At 30.1% G+C, this 16,861-nt stretch overlaps 1 long non-coding RNA gene across 1 annotated transcript in view; it reads right to left on the reverse strand.

Annotated features, from left to right (window-relative positions):
* The window catches only part of LOC148272711 (uncharacterized), a 78,074-nt gene that overhangs the window by 47,180 nt on the left and 14,033 nt on the right, over positions 1-16,861 (reverse strand). The window lies entirely within an intron of this gene.

The following is a 16,861-nucleotide window of genomic DNA, read 5'->3' on the forward strand; positions in this document are numbered from 1 at the left end:
TATTCTTTTACTCTAATATTAAAATTTCTTTTAGTTTTTCCAATGTACATAGATTGACTCGCAATCGTGACAATTTAATTGGTATTTGCCAGATTTATTATATTTATGGACTTTTTCTTTGTGATTTTTCAACAATGTTCCTATATAATCAGTTAAGTAAACCTTGAGAAAGAAGCTTGTTTAGCTTTGAAACCGGTCGGTGTAAAAAAAAATAGTCGTTTAAAACAAAGTTGTTTTATTTACAGGAGATTACTGCTTAAATGATTATAATTATTATTATTTCATTGATCCCAAACTTTTCAAATGTTTCCTTTTTTAAAAAAAACTCGCACTATCTTGGATTCAAACTAATTACTCTTTTTTTTCTATGATATATTTTGTTGTCCTTTAATAATGTTTTTTTTTAATACATTTTTCTTTTTTTTTTAAATTACTTTAAAATAAAAAAAAGTACAGTATAATCTTTGACAGAATATTTTCTTGTCTATTTTTTTATAATAAAAAATATTGCTCCTGTCTATTTATTATAGGAGCAAAAATTCATCAACATTTCTTGTATACCCACGAACAGGCCATGCCTTTGTGAGATTTTTTTGTTTACTATTTTTACTGTTAATATGTATTTTATTGCTACGTAATTATCCTTTATTTTTTGTACCCTCTGTTTTACCTCTTACGTATATTGTAGAAAAACAAAAAAAAAATTTTGTTTTAATGCTTTACTAATTTGGTTTTGTTTTTTATTTTACAAGAGAATGTCTCATAAATATTCCCAAATGAGAAGCGGAAATGGCTTGTTGCCTTAGTAAATATGTTAGGCTATCGATTTTTTTATTTTTTTTTATTTATTTAATATACCAAAAACGTTAGAACATGTAAATAAAAAGAAACACATAATAAAGCAAAAGTACAGAAACACAAAATGAAACAAAATACCACACCTAAGAAGAAGCCACCTCTTGTGCTTGCTGTGGGATTACAATATTCATAATTTAAGTACAAAATACACATATATTTCAAAAAATAATTCAAGGAACATAAAACTTACATTACGATAAAAAAGCTGGGCAGTATCATCATAGTATGTATCATTAGGTGGAGAAAGGGTTTTTTCTATTTTTCAAACAGTTTATTTTACTTATGTAAATAACGTTTTAGAAATACAATCCATTATCCTAGTATAATATATCCAAGGAATTTTTGGCAGACCACTTTGAACGGACCCGATTAGGGAACTGGAGATCTTAGTTTTTTGTCAAATCCAATGAATAATTCCAGCCCAATCCGGAATTCAATTTTTAAAATGTTTTCGTGTGCACGTGAATATTTAAAAATTTTGGAGTCGGATGAAATATCTCAAAAACGCACGCAAAAATAAATAAAAAATGTTAAAAATAGTATTCATTTTAAAATCGTAAATAATGACGTCACTCCTTACATCTACGTTTAGTATTTCCGGTTTCCGCTTTAAAGCCCTTGCAACGTTTTGACCATGGAAGAAAAGAGTATAATTTGTTTAATTTGACATTTCAACCAGAGATTATATCAACTTTCTAGGTTTGCTAAATCGAAACGTTCGTAAAAACAACCATAACATAGAAATGAGCAAATTACGATCAACTTAATGAAGTAATCAAAGCAATATTCCATAGATTCTTGTCAGGTCAGTGAAAGTAAGAACGCCAACCGTTTCATGACGTCACTACTGAAAAGTGACACACTGATTACAGTCATTTGGCGCGGTATTTGATAAATGTAACTTTAAAAAATCATATCTTTGTAAATAACGCACAAAAAAAAACATGTATATATTTTTGCTTAGTTAAAGTACGCTAATAGAAAAAAAATCAATTAGAAAACAGTGGAATTCCTCATTCTAGACGTAGATTCTTTTAAATCGTATATAATATACATTTTATTACTTTCCTTATTTCTCATTTAAATTACCGATTTTTATTTTATTTTCGGTATAACACCGTGAGGACCGTCACAATATTCCCCGCCTGCCTCTGTCGCCACAGCTATGCACCTTCATATGTATAAATGCATTATTTCTAACTTTATGTTATAGAAAGGGAAAACCTTGTGCTTATTTAGAACAGATCGAGCAATTATTTAGAGAAGTGTTTATGTATTTAGTAAATTACCGTCATAATTTTACATTGCATTGAATAAATATTATTTAAAGATTTATTAAAAATCTAATTGAAAATGACATTGTCTGCAACGCTATTAAGTTGTGTATATTTTATATGAATACGAGTACATCAAATTTAATTTAATTGTTTAATTGAAAACTCAAATTAAATTTCGAATTTTGAGTTCTATAAAAAGAAAGGAAATTTCGCACGATTTAAACTGGGATAGGGATTCTTTTATTTAAATCCTTTGAATCATCTATATATCCTTTTGTAAACACATTTGACTTTTCTATAATTCTGCCGTCATAAGAGAGAAGGACGTTTCTACATAAAACAAAAAACGGAGAAAATAATTTTTTTGTAACTCGAAGATTGAAAAATTCGCTGTGTAAAAAAAATACTACAAAAATTAAGTATATTATTATGCGACAGTATGTATTATGGTTTGCCCTAGCGTATTATATATATTAATTTTAAATAATTTTACGTTAAATATTTAAAAATTAACATTTTCATCTTCTTTTTAGTAAAAAAAATACAAGAAAATAGGTTATACTGCAATGAAAAGACCTTTTTTTAGCTAGAAACACCCTTTCTATTTAGTAATTAAGTAAACGTCTTTATTTTTTAGAGTTAATATGCCAATTGAATATACTCAACTAAATAAAATAGACATTACTGGCCGACCTTGAAATAAGAAAAGTGTATTACAATACAACATTTCGTAATTCTTTAGACTGACATCAGATGTGAAAGACTAAACGAAATGCCTTCGCGTATCAAAAGACTGAAATACCAAATTAAATTATTTATGAACATATTTTCAGTTAATAAAAATAATAAATTTATGATTAAAATCAGCGTTCACTTTCTAGTCCCGCTAGACATAAAATATTATTTATTTATCTGAAAAGCAATATAACGTGGCGTATAAATGAATTTTTCTCAGAACAGTGCACTACTCGTTGGTTATACGGTATTTAATTAATCGAGTAAAGTGGTGCAGCATACATGCAGTAAAATTGCGTCACACACCATAAAACAGGGGTGGCAAATTAGAATCGAAAATGTTTCTTTTCTACAAATTACAACTTACAGAATAAGTACGTAACAAAATGTAGAAATTTATATCTACGTTGATTTTATTTATTTTTTACGAGCAGTAATATTTTTTTTATAATATACAATTTCTATTTCAATATTTCAGAAATAACAGTGAAAGTACTAACTATTTTAGGTAGGACCTATCAATATCATATTTAACCCTTCCAGTATATCACGTCGGGGTCACCATTTTTTGGGAGGAATATTATTATACTCTACTAGATAGTAGCTTTTTGTAAGTTCATGTAAAACATGTGATTGAATGGATTTAACCTCTAGGAATAAATAAATAAAATAATTGAAGTTACTTACAATTTTTGGTTTATTACACACGAAAATACAGAGATTAAACAAAGAATACTTTAAAGTGAATTTGAATACTGGTAAAGACAGAGAAGGGCGAGTGACGTGTTACGCGCCCTTACATAGGTCCATTGGGAACTGCGGTCATAGACAACAGCACATCCCCGTCTCTCACTCTCTGGTCCCCACAGGGGGTATCTAGTATCTAGAGACCTCAAGGGTACTCAAGGTAGTATATTTTTTCCATAACGTTTTTATTAGTCATCATATTGATTCAATTTTTTCCATAATCCTACCCGTTAATGTTAAAAATATATCAAAATGTTTTTCTTTCGAATTCTTGAATTTATAATTCACATAGGTATTTTCTTTTTCCACGTGAGAACTGCAAACATTACAATAATTTATTAGCTCCACAATTTCATTATTTTGGATTGCTTATTTCCAGTAATAACCAAAAAAAAAATATCTCCCAACTCCCCACTCTACAATCCCGCTAACGGGTTGGGTGCCTTTAGATCAGTGTTATTCAGCGTGTTGCAGCGAGAGGAGCGCAATGTCATATAGCACCTTTTCGCGACAATATTTTATGAAGAAAATTGCGAATTTCGCATAAAACTCGAAATATTATAAAAACAGTTTTATAAACACTACCATTACAATCATAATGACATATTTCCACAAGTTTTTATAACATTTTAGCTGGGGTATTCCTGGTATCACCCTCCGGAACTCGCGAATTTTTTCGCGCTTGGGCTCGGGAAAAGGTTTGATACATGTTTTATTTGGATACCCACTGATATTTTACTTATATTTTACTAACCCAATTTTTACGTGTCTATTTATGTTTTATCCCGTCATAAAATATTTTTAAAAATAATTTTCTTAGTACACAAAAAATATATTATTTAACACCTGAATTAAACTTAACTATTTTTTGTCCTCTACCACTCCTGTTTTTACAAGTTTCACTCAGAGGCCTTTCTCAATCTCATGTTCTTATATAAGCCTTAAAAAAACTATAAGGTATAGTCGAGAAACATATTTACAATAATTTATTCATAAATAAAATAGTAGTTTGTAATATTTTTTCAATAACATTTTTTACTTTTCATCATATATTTCTATTTGAAAAACGAGTAATACTTAAATCCACAATCCGTCTTCGAGACTGGGCCTCAAGAATGATCAGTGTCGAAGATGTCGCGAAAACGATGCAACCGGTCGCCGGTTATCATAGAGAAATAACTCCCATCCCTGTGGTGGTATTTTAAATATTCTCTACTCCCTAGAGAGTGGTTAATTTGGGGAATATTTTTTTTATTTGACACTTAACTTCATATAATGGCCATACTGATGATTAAAAGTAAAATGATGTGTAAAACAATTTTTTAAAAAACGGAAAAAACTAATGCTTAATAATGATCAATTCAACCAAGTGTTTTGAGTGATGCTTAAGGTCGCAATAATGATCGTAATGAAAATCACCATGTTTAATTTCACGTCTTCATATTCATTTGACGTTTAATCAATAGTGTGGCCAAATATAAAGCAATATGTAAACGCATTCAAAAAATTAAATTTCGTAAATTAATCACTCTCTAGGGGGTAGGAAAGACTCAGACTACCACCCCTGATAGTGGACCCAATATAAACCGGCTTGATAGGAAATTGCTCTTCTGAAACTTGCTTTATTTACGCAAAATATTATTATATGTTTATTAAGCTCGGTGAATAGTTTGTGGAAACAATAACATGCTCCTACGCACGCAAGAGAAAATGCACATGAAGCTCACCTAAACTTAATGAGAATCACAAAACTAAATAATGGGCCGGCGCCGGCGCCTATATAAGCGTTGTCGGGAGATTCTCGCAGTTTCCTCCATAGTACTAATCTTTATTTATTTATTTAAACGCCTTTTAGGCTTTTACGTGATTTACATACATTTATACAAATTAAGACAGACATGTATTTTACACAGAAGTCGCAAAATATATATATGATTTTTAGAAGAAAAATATTAAAATATTATCTTTACATATTAGTATAAAAGTAAAACGAACAGAAGCGCATTTTTAAATATGAAGACCGGAATGCATTTTATACAAAAAGGGAGCAAAACATAAAAACGAATTAAGAAGAGTAAGAAAAATAAAAAAATAATCATCATTACATATTAGTAGAAAATATATGGGGATACATAATAATACATACATAAATTGCAGTGGAAAAAAGGAGTATATTTTTTATCATATAGGTTATATTAAAATAATCTGAAAATTACAAGAAGTTGGAAAAATACTAATTTAGAATACAGATTTAAGTCAATAAACAGTAAAAAATTTAAATCAACATACCTAGTATTATTTAGGTATTACAATTTGAAGATAGTAAATTGATACACTGCCTTTTAAAATTCAAAAGTGTTGTATTAAATATATCTACGTCATTTGCGTATTCATTGGCGAGAGTGCAGTGTGCACTGTAGTTTGTTGGAGATACCTTTACATAGAATAGTTTATTAAATCGGGTAACCCGGCCCGGTCAAGTTAATTAGTTGTAACAGCTCCGAACAATCAAATATTGAATTTAATATTTTAAATAAAAAAAAGCAAATCATTCAGTTTTTGTTCTATTTTGTAATGTTTGTACATTTAAATATTTATTTATGTACGATTAATATATATGTTCAGCTGAAATACCTAATTTAAAATTGACTAAACGTAAAAATGTCTGTTAAACTCTTTCGATATTATTTATATGCACTTTATAAAATGGTGACCATATAACCGAGTTTTGTTCAAGTTGGCTACGTACTAAAGCAATATATAAAATTTTCATTACATAAACTGAGTCAAAATCTCTGATCGTTCGCAACAGAAATCCCAGGCTTTTCATGCTTTTATTTGTTATGCTTTGTATATGTTTAATGAAGTTTAATTTTTCATCGAATATAATACCAAGATCGGTCATTTCGGTCATTTGCTCCAAATATATAGAAATATATATCTTTGAATGTGTTTTCCGTATTTACAATTCACTCTATTAATTAGAGTGCAATCGACAATCTCAACATGCATAATATTACCTATTGTGAATTAGGGCGGTGATCTCTTACAGTAACACACGCTGCATCGCAACTAGCGAACGGATTGAGGATTCCATAACAAAAATACAATTAAACCGAATAATTGATGCACTTACCCGTTAATTAAATGACTTCATTACTCTTATTATTTTCCTTTCTCTTCCCAATTGCGTATGAGGAACTGCCTCGGGACTCCAATCGCAGCTGACCGACGATCGTTTGTAGTATACATGAAAGTAAGATTACCAGCCTTACACTTCAGACGCCTTCCAAGGGCTATGAAATACTGTATTGGATAACCCGCTATTATTTACTTTCCTGTTCTCAATAGAGTGCAAAGAAAAAAAACAAGTCGACCTTGACAGGAATTCGCCGCGGGACCTCAGGCAACACTCGATGTCCTTTATCGGGATTTTTGCCTGAGAATAGTCATCTAGCTGAAAACACTCCAGGGTTTTGGTTCTATTTTAAAACACTGAACTATTTAACATATGACAACAGAGATGAAGAACATTTCAGAGAAGGTAATATAGAAATCTAGGCATCTACAGGGCTTATGACCAGCCAATGGCTAGTTTAAGTGGCCACTTTATACACTGTGTAACATTCACCATTCTGCCTAAATTTAAACATCTATATTCCTTCAATTCTTTCATCTCTTGATGTTTGTGAAGTTAAAGAGCTGAAACCTTTATTTATGCGGGTGAGATTCATCTAATTGAATTATTTCACCTACATACTAGGCAACGCCTGAATATTTTTTTGGAAACTCAAACTCAAAATATTGTTGATAAATTACCTGGTCCATGAAGAAGTATAGAAATTGAAAAAATAATATTTTCAGGCGTTGCCTAGTGTGTGGGTGAGGTGGTTCAGTTAGATGAGTCTCACCCGCATAAATAAGGGTTTCAGCTCTTTAACTTCACAAACATCAACAGATGAAAGAATTGAAGGAATATAGATGTTCAAATATGGGCAGAATGGTGAATTTTACACAGTGTGTAAAGTGGCCACTTAAACCAGCCATTGACAGGTCATAAGCCCTGTAGATGCCTAGACTTCTATATTACCTTCTCTTAAATGTTCTTCATCTCTGTTGTAATATGTTAATATGAACAGCTCCCCAGGGAGTTGAATCCAGTCCTTGTCTACAAAAATTTGGACAAACTCAAAATTACTGAACTATTTATTCTACCGGATACGGCAAAATTATTCCTAACCAGTGAAAAACCAAAAAATTGCTTTATAGAAAGTTATAGAACCTTACATGAAAAGTCAATTCAAGCAAAAAAAAATAAACGCCAGCCTGTAATTCGCGCATCCATAAATTAACATTGATTAATATTTTTTAAACTTAATGGTACTAAATAATGAGAAACGCATTAGACTTTACTAGGTTAAATTAAATTATTAACTACCACCTTGATAAGTCATTTATTTATTTATATATACGCCTAATGGGCATTTTTAAGGACATGTTTTATTAGGTGTACGTAGAAAATTATTATAAATTAAAGTAGAAAGACACAATGGTATATGGTAGACTTGATGGGAGTGGAAGCAGGAGAGAGGTGTTTATAATTGAATTTGATTCAGTGATCGTTTGAAAGAAGACGACTTGTTATCAAATAAATCAAGACTGGTATGTTTGTTGGCAGACCTAAGAATTCTGGACATATGAAATGAAAACCATAGTTAGTTCTTTGGCTATCGGTATGAAAGAGTTAGTTTTGTCCGAGGTTTCTAGTCGGGATATTTAATTTTATTTATCTCAGAATATTTTATTATTTATGAGTTATCCATGACTACATAATCTAGATGTATTCAGAGTTGATAATTTATCCCCCAAAACAGTATGATAACCCTATGTATATCTCGCATGTGTAGACAGTCTCTATCGCTTCACAAAAGCCAACAGATGGAAGCGTGGAGGAAATGCAGATGCAATTTAAACATAGGCAGAATGGTGAATGTTACACAGTGTGAAAAGTGGCATAAACCAGCTGACATGACATAAACCAACCGATGACAGATCATAAGCCTTGTAAATGTCTTTCTAGACTTCCGTATTCATGCAATTTTTTAGGCATATTGAGTTATTTTATATGCTGATTGTCAAAAAAATGTATGCATACTTAAAAAATAACTTTTTCTTTCTAATTTTTTTTCCCATGTTCAACCCATAATGAGGAAGTTCAGTAGTTTTTTTATGTGTGAATAGACTCTTAAACTAAGAAATTTAAAAAAAATTATTATGTGTCGTATTATCAGCGCTGTGATTTTTTAAAGTTTTGTAATTCTGAAATCACTCCGCGTGTGACGTTAGGGGTTCTCTTTCGCTTATTTTCGGTCAGTTCCGTCGATTGGTCTGTTCACGGTAAGTAAACTGGATTTCTTTCACAGCTCTCTTATCATTAGTTGATTCATAGGAACTGGTGACGTCGTTCAAAGTAGTTCGTGCTTATTAACATATTTTAACTATTTTTCGTACATTTTCAAGAAGCTTTGACGTACAATTTAATGCTTCAATTTTTACCGCGCGCAAGAAAACATTTTTTGTATCTAATTTCCCGTAGGGCTTAAGTTCCTCATTAGTGGCTGATACTAGACTAGACTAAAAAACGTTCATTTATTTTAAAGTAGTACCATAAGAGTGAGAACGTAGTGGCGGTGCAAGCTCTGTTTAGAAGGGAGTTTCAAATAAATCCACCTACAAAATTCTCCGTTAGGGTGTATCGCAAAAAAAATTAAATTCAAAATTTCAAGTTGAATAAAAGTTGTCACTATAGGTCATGTATTTACCAAAAAAAATTTTAGTCAAATTAAAAAATATTTAGTTCTCTCGGAATGAGCCCAAAATTATTTTTTTTGTCAAAAACGTAGACTATTTAACATATTTTTTACATGATTTCATTGATTTTTGATAATAAAAATGTAACATTTAGAATGTTGAATACTAGTGTAAAAGTAAATATATTTCATTTTATATTAAGTTCTTTAACATTCGATGTAAAATTGTATTTTTTTTACAAAATGTATGTCTTTTGTAGACGGTTTCATTTACTTACAGTTTAATTTTCTTGTAACCATACAAATAAAAAGTATTTCTTTACTAACATATACTACTATTTCCAACTTATTTTTTAATTAAATTAGTTAAGTCTATTTGTGGAGCAATAAAAAAAAATAAGTTTAATAGAATTTTATTTTCTCGAGAAATTCACTTTGAAAAGGTACTTAAAAATGAATCATAATTATACTCGTATTATCTCTAAATATTGATTATATTATTGATGGAAATAATTTTAACTTTCTGAAATTTTTAGAATATTACAATTATCAGTTCGAAATTTACTTATTTCATTATATCGTGTGTGTGGAAGTTGTAAGCAGCGTTCTCAACCCTCCAACCAAAACCGGTTGTAAAGGACAATTTATAGTATTTTTTTTCGAATATCCTTTTTAAAAAATATAAAAAAACCTTTGATGTTTATTATTATTCAAAAATATTAAACATTTTATCGTTACAGAAAATAAAATCTTAATTAATGTTTGTTCCTGGACTGTTGTAGTTTGTAGCAAATTTGAAGCGACATTTCGTTTATTTTCTGTCCAGTAATAAGTAAAGGGAGTTGTACATATTGAAATTTATTTCAACAGAGGAGGAAAACATTTTTGAGAAAGGAATATGGAAGTATAGGCATTTACAGGGCTTATGACCTGTCATTGGCACAGTTGAGGAAATGTTGATGTTCAAACATGGGTAAAATGGTGAATGTTACACAGTGTGTAAAGTAGCCACTTAAACCAGCCAATGGCAGTTCATAAGCCCTGTAAATGCCTAGACTTCCATATTCCATTCTCAAAAATGTTTTCCCTCTCTGTTGAAATAAATTTAAATATGAAATAACATAGCAATATTTTTTTAGAACCATTGAAAATTGTTTTTACTGGGTACCCTTCAATTATCAAGAAGAAAAGTTGCGGATGTTACATACTGTGTAAAGTAAACATTTCAACTAGGCGTGACAGATAATAAGTCCTGTCAACGATTAGACTGGCATATTCCCTTCTCTTATTTTTCTCGTAATATCCATCTATTAGTTTAAAAATAAAACCATTTTACAACATTTATATTCCCTTAAATTGAAACGTTGAACAAAAGAACTCTCGTTTGATAAAATGAAGTAATAATAAATGTAATATCATTACAGGAACATTATTTTGTAACAGGAAGACTTTCGTCACGGGCTGAGAACTGAGCCGGATCGTGGTATATTTTTCTACAAGGAAAAACCATCTGACGGAGACCATAAGCTCGAATTAATAAAAATTTATCCGAGAAAATGGCTGATTAAATGTAATAAAAGAACCGCGTTCCGAGCAAGACTGTCGGTATTCAAAACAGAGTAAATTACTTAAAATAAATACTCAAAAAAAACCTTCTATGTAAAATTTGCAAAAATAATATTACTTTGGAACTTACATGTTTATTACTCAAATAAACTATCGAATTAGCATGCTGTTCGATAAAATCAATTTAAGTGGTGGCGATGTAATTTTTTTAAAAATTATCAAAGTTTTAAATAAAACGACGCATCATATAAAAAAACAAATATTTTCATCGATTTTTTTCACTCAAGCTACATAATAAAATAGAACAATTGCGAGTACCGTATATTCAAATATTTAATAAACTATGTGTGCATAATCAAAAGTTTTCATCTGGATCATTCGAATTTGCGTGCACACACAAGCTAAAATTGCATGCTTACTTGATTACGACAGGCACTAACACACTAACATTGGCTTATTGATCATTTGAACGCACGCTGTAGGTACTATATTTTTACATTGGTCATTTAGGAAAAATATCAAGATCCGCGCGCTATCAAAAATGTATTTATTTTTAAATTATTTTGATCTTAAAATAATACAAACATAATTATGAATGTCCTAATATTAATAACATTAACCATTTATATTCGCCTTAATAAATATTTTAATGAAAACAAAAAAAACCAATATTTGTTTTTTAAATGAATACTTGTCACGGTACCTAGGTTAGAATACAAAAATATGTTTAAAAATGTAGGTGTAAAATATTTATTTAAACTTGTGTTTTAACTCTTGAATATTTCATGGTCAATATATATGACGCGTGAGACTAATCATCTTACCGTAATGTAACAAAAATCGATCAAGATACCATGTTCTGTACCAATGCATTGTCTTTTCCGCCATTAGGAGCGAAGAGGGAATGATGATCATGTGCTTTTAAATTCACCAAGCCCATTAATGTGGTTTGTCGATGTAGATTACACATTTTTTTAGCCTTAATTACAATGAATATAAAAAAAGGATTTTTGTAAGTAGATGAGACAATATTATTTTTTATACGAAATATTAAGCCGTTCGTACGTAAGAACGCATTTTTAAGTCCGAGAACAGTAAAAACAAAACCCTAATAAATAATAAGCTGTCTTGACGATAGAAAATCTTAGAATAAGGCCTCACTCCTCTAAAGTCCTCGCGACATTGTAGCGAAAATCATGCCTTACTAGGTTTTGATTTCGAAGGGTCGCGTATAATAATTCTGGCATTTTGCTTATCCGAGGATATTTTTCATTCACGGATCAGAGAACAAGAAAATTATACTATAAAGTACCCTTTTGGTTTTTACTTTATTTCATCTTATAATTTTTCTTCACAAACTACAAAGATAGTGAAAATTATTTGAGTTTTTAATATACTCTTGAACCAGTTACAAACTTTTGTATACCATAAAAACTAACCAATGTTTAGCACGGATAATTATTAATCTAAGTAAAGAAATATAATGCATACTAGCAGGCTAGCAGGCTAGCGTGTTAAAAAATTATGCACTTCCGGACTAGTATAATCGCCCTTCCGGGACTCCTTTAAGTGCTTAAATTTTTATTTTAAAATAAGTCGAATTGGAGTAGTGAGGTTTTTATCCATCGATCATTGGATCTTGAATGCCTCAACGCTTGTCTTTGTCAATGCCTTTTTTTTAATTTATTATTGATTCTAGTTTGGTTTATTTTATTTAATTTTTTTTTTTTTTTTTTTTTTTTTTATTTTTTTTTTTTTTTTTTTTTTTTTTATTTCATTTTTGTTTTAATTCATTTTATATATTTATATATATGATTACTTGTATGTATGTATAAGTAAATATATGTAGGATGATTTTTTTTTTAGAACATCAATAATGACTTTAAAAGTTATTTGTTTATGCAAGTGCATGTGCTATGTCTTCAATTACATAAAGACAAAACTACCTAATGTTATATTATAGAATTGTTTGATTTAAAGTTGTAAGTATTTTTCAATTTATCAACAAAAAGGAAACAGCGAGTCACAATACATTTGGTCATGTGCAGAGCAAGAATATCTTAGTGGAATAAACGAAATTCGACAAGTTCATTATTGAAACAAACAAATAAAAGGCCATGCTGAAATAGTTCCAAAATGGTGGACTATATTTTCATATTTTTTATATGTCGGACGGCAGATGGACAAAAAAGTTATGGACTGGAGGCCAAGAAGCGTGGGAGGCCCCAGACCAGATGGTCCGACGACGTCAGAATAGTTGCAGGTCCAAAGTGGCGTAGGGTGGCAGCTGACAGGGAATTGTGGAGGTCCAAAAGGGAGGTCTTTGTTCAGCAGTGGACTAAAGAAGAACGCTGAAGATAAAAATAAGTAAGACTAAATATAAGAGCTAAAGGATTTTTAACATCTTGTATTCTCCACGCTTTGAGCCTAGAAGAAAAATAAACTTTATGCCAAAAGAATTGCTGAAATATCTCCAAAATATATTTGAAAATATAATGATTTAAGAAAGTATTACTTGAGAAAAAGCATAAATATTTCACAAAATAATGCTTTTCAAAAAATATTCGCTCATGGAAGCGTTGCCAAAAAATAATTAGGTTTCCCCAATTATTTATTTATTGATGTTTTATTGAGTAAGTTCTTAACATCCTAAGGACTGATTTAAACTTTTAATAACATTAAAAAATTTGAACAAAATTCTTCAAGAACATATTTATAAAAATTATTTTATGTATTTTAATAATGTATTTAATATTTCATTTATAATCCTCTCTGTCAAAGTGACAAGTAAAATCAATACCTTTTTATATGACGTATATAAATAATAAGAACGTCTGAAGTCTGAAATAGGTTTACAATAGACCAAGAGTGACAGACAAGACAAAGAAAAAAAACATTATTTATCTCTGCTCGCTTTTAAAGAATACAAAACTATACCTATGATAGTACCTAGTCAGTAGTCAGCCGTGTGAAAATATATCTTTAACTACGTATCTACGAATAAAACTGTTCGGATTCATTTTGATATATTTTTGTTTACATTTAAAAAGTTAGGAGTTGTTCTCTACCAAAAGCATGCTTATCATCTTTTAGAAGGTACATATTATTTTATCTTCAAATATTACGTAGGTACAGGAATATAGTTTTAATTGTGTCGCTCAAGTTATAAAATAATGCGAAAGTTCAGTGGTTTTTAAAAAAATATGTATATTTGTTAATACTCATACTATGCTTACATTATCGTGTTATCATCGTTATATAACGAATATAACACGAATATTTGTTCAGGTTTTGTAACTACGCCGCCCGTGCCGTCACGAGTTGTCATCAGTGAGTAGTAATGACACTTAAAAGTAGAACCCTGTAGCTGTCATAATACTCTGAAATTTAAAAAAAATTGGTACCCGGAAACCGTGAATCTGTCAAAACACGATAAAACGAAAGAACTGATTAGTTATTGTTTACGAGACGTTTCAAAATAGTTCGTTTTTATTATTTTTTTTTCATACGTTTGAGAGAAGCATCGCCGTAAAATTAAATGCTCTAATTTTTACAGCGTGTAAGCAAACATTTTTTATATATAATTTCCCTTATTAATGAATTGCACTCACATATTTAGTCGATCCTCGATCACGATGCTTATGTACCAACTCCGCTGGTACGGAAGTATATGTATATTATAAATATGTACTGTCATTGGTTCTGTCTTGTCTTCTTTTGGCAGTCTGCCCACCGCTTGTTTTTGTTTTGTAAGGTTTCTTGGGTTCCTTGAAAGTATTGTAGGCTTACAAAAAATACAAGTTTTGCGACAGAATTTTCATAAAAAGAGACTAAAAAATAACGTGGAAAAACGATTTATGGATTCATTATGAACTTAAAACGCGTGCGCATTTTATATGTGCATGAGATAAATAAGCTTTTGTTGATTTGTACTCATGATTGCCCTGTATTAAGTTCATATTACATGGGTCAGAAAATATTACAAAATCTTTTGTAGTTCCCTGTTCAAAAAATATTGTGCCAAATCTTGGGCCATTTTATTTGCTGATTTACTCGGGACAGTATCTGAGATTTGAAATTGCGCATAAACATGTATAATGCTTATGTTATTTCGGCGCCATGACAGATAACGGGTAGTTTCACAGTTGACAAAACGAGCCATCTTGTGACGACGCGACTATTGACAACTAACAAAATATTATTCTGCGCTTGACAATCAAAATCAGGTTTCTAAAATAACACGGATCGTTATTGAAAATCAGTTATTTATCGAAATATCAATCAATAGAACGGAAATAGTCATCCTTGGATAATTACTTAGACAGACTTTATTATTTTGTACATTTTTGGTTTGTAATTTAGGGGAACTTTAATTTCATTGGTATTGCATAAATTTTTATCAGGTAAGGCGGATGCTTAAGATATTCTCTCACAAATTAATATCAACATTCTAAATTGCATCAATTACACTACACTTTATTTGCTGTGGGAAACTACAGATCGTACACTGGCTGGATTATTTTCATCAATGCCAAGAATACTTAGGCTTTACAATGAAGCATCCAAAGACAGCTCGGTTGATATACTCTTACAGCAAATACGGTTATACAAAAGGGAAATAATAAAAATAAAACATACCAACAAGGCAATTGATGTATTGTCTCGTTGAGAAAATAATTATCTCTTTAGATTAAATAAACGAAATAAAATAATCATAATTTTATAAAAATGAATAAAATAAATTAATGAAGTAAAATAAATAAAATAAACAAAATAAACAAAATTAAGAAAATTAAGAAAATTAAGAAAATTAAGAAAATAAAAAACCTAAATAAAATTAAGAAAATATAGAAAATTAGTTGAACAAGTAAAATAAGATAAAAAACCAATAAAATAAATAAAACGAACAAAATGCAAATAATAAGACCGAAGATAAATTAAGTCAACTGAGAAACAACAAAAACGAGTTGACAGTTTGTTAAAGACTTATACCTGTTCTTACTTTTCTAAATTAGACCATAGACTACACAAATAATTTTTGATTAAATTTGCCATGACCATGAACAAAATGCAAATAATAAGACCGAAGATAAATTAAGTCAACTGAGAAACAACAAAAACGAGTTGACAGTTTGTTGAAGACTTATATCTGTTCTTACTTTTCTAAATTAGACCACAGACTACACCCAATTTGTGTATTTTCCGACACAATATTTATCGGGTCAAATCTTGAACAAAATATTTTTTTTTTTTCTAAACCATGAAATACGAGCTTTACCATGTGAGCTTGGCTTCGTTTTGAGATGCTTCCGCACGCCTTCGATAGCATTTAACCATTTGTGAACATAAATGTAAAACATATTTACTATGCCTGATGTCATTCGTAAAGGCTTCTTTCATCATGTTTCAATATTTTATTCTCAGAACACCGTATATGTTGTTTTTTACGAGTAAATTTGATTTTGTGCAAACATGTTTTTAAAATTATTGTGCCTACATGATACCTATTAATGTATTATATTTGATAAAAAATTATAATGTAAGTTCAGTTTTATTTCAAAATGTATCGTTTATAAAACTTTATGAAAAACAAAAGATTCACACCACAAAAATTTGCGCACTGCGCAATACATGGGAAATAACATTTCTCAAGGTGTCCAAAATTCACTGGATCTGACCGACTAAGTCATTAAGGTTTGAATTAAAGTATCTGGATGCATTTGAGTAAAAAATAATCATCACCATGTCCCTATCCGCATCGCGAACACCAAATCAACTGGTACATGATGATCCCGTGATCAGTCTCGCGCCTCAGGGTACTCGGCGCGAGTCACAGATCCTAGGATAAACGAGAGCAAAATACGGTTT

The sequence above is a fragment of the Micrasema longulum genome, unplaced genomic scaffold (genome assembly GCF_059751315.1).
Source record: "Micrasema longulum isolate JH-2025_06_02 unplaced genomic scaffold, ASM5975131v1 h1tg002219l, whole genome shotgun sequence".
Taxonomy (NCBI): domain Eukaryota; kingdom Metazoa; phylum Arthropoda; class Insecta; order Trichoptera; family Brachycentridae; genus Micrasema; species Micrasema longulum.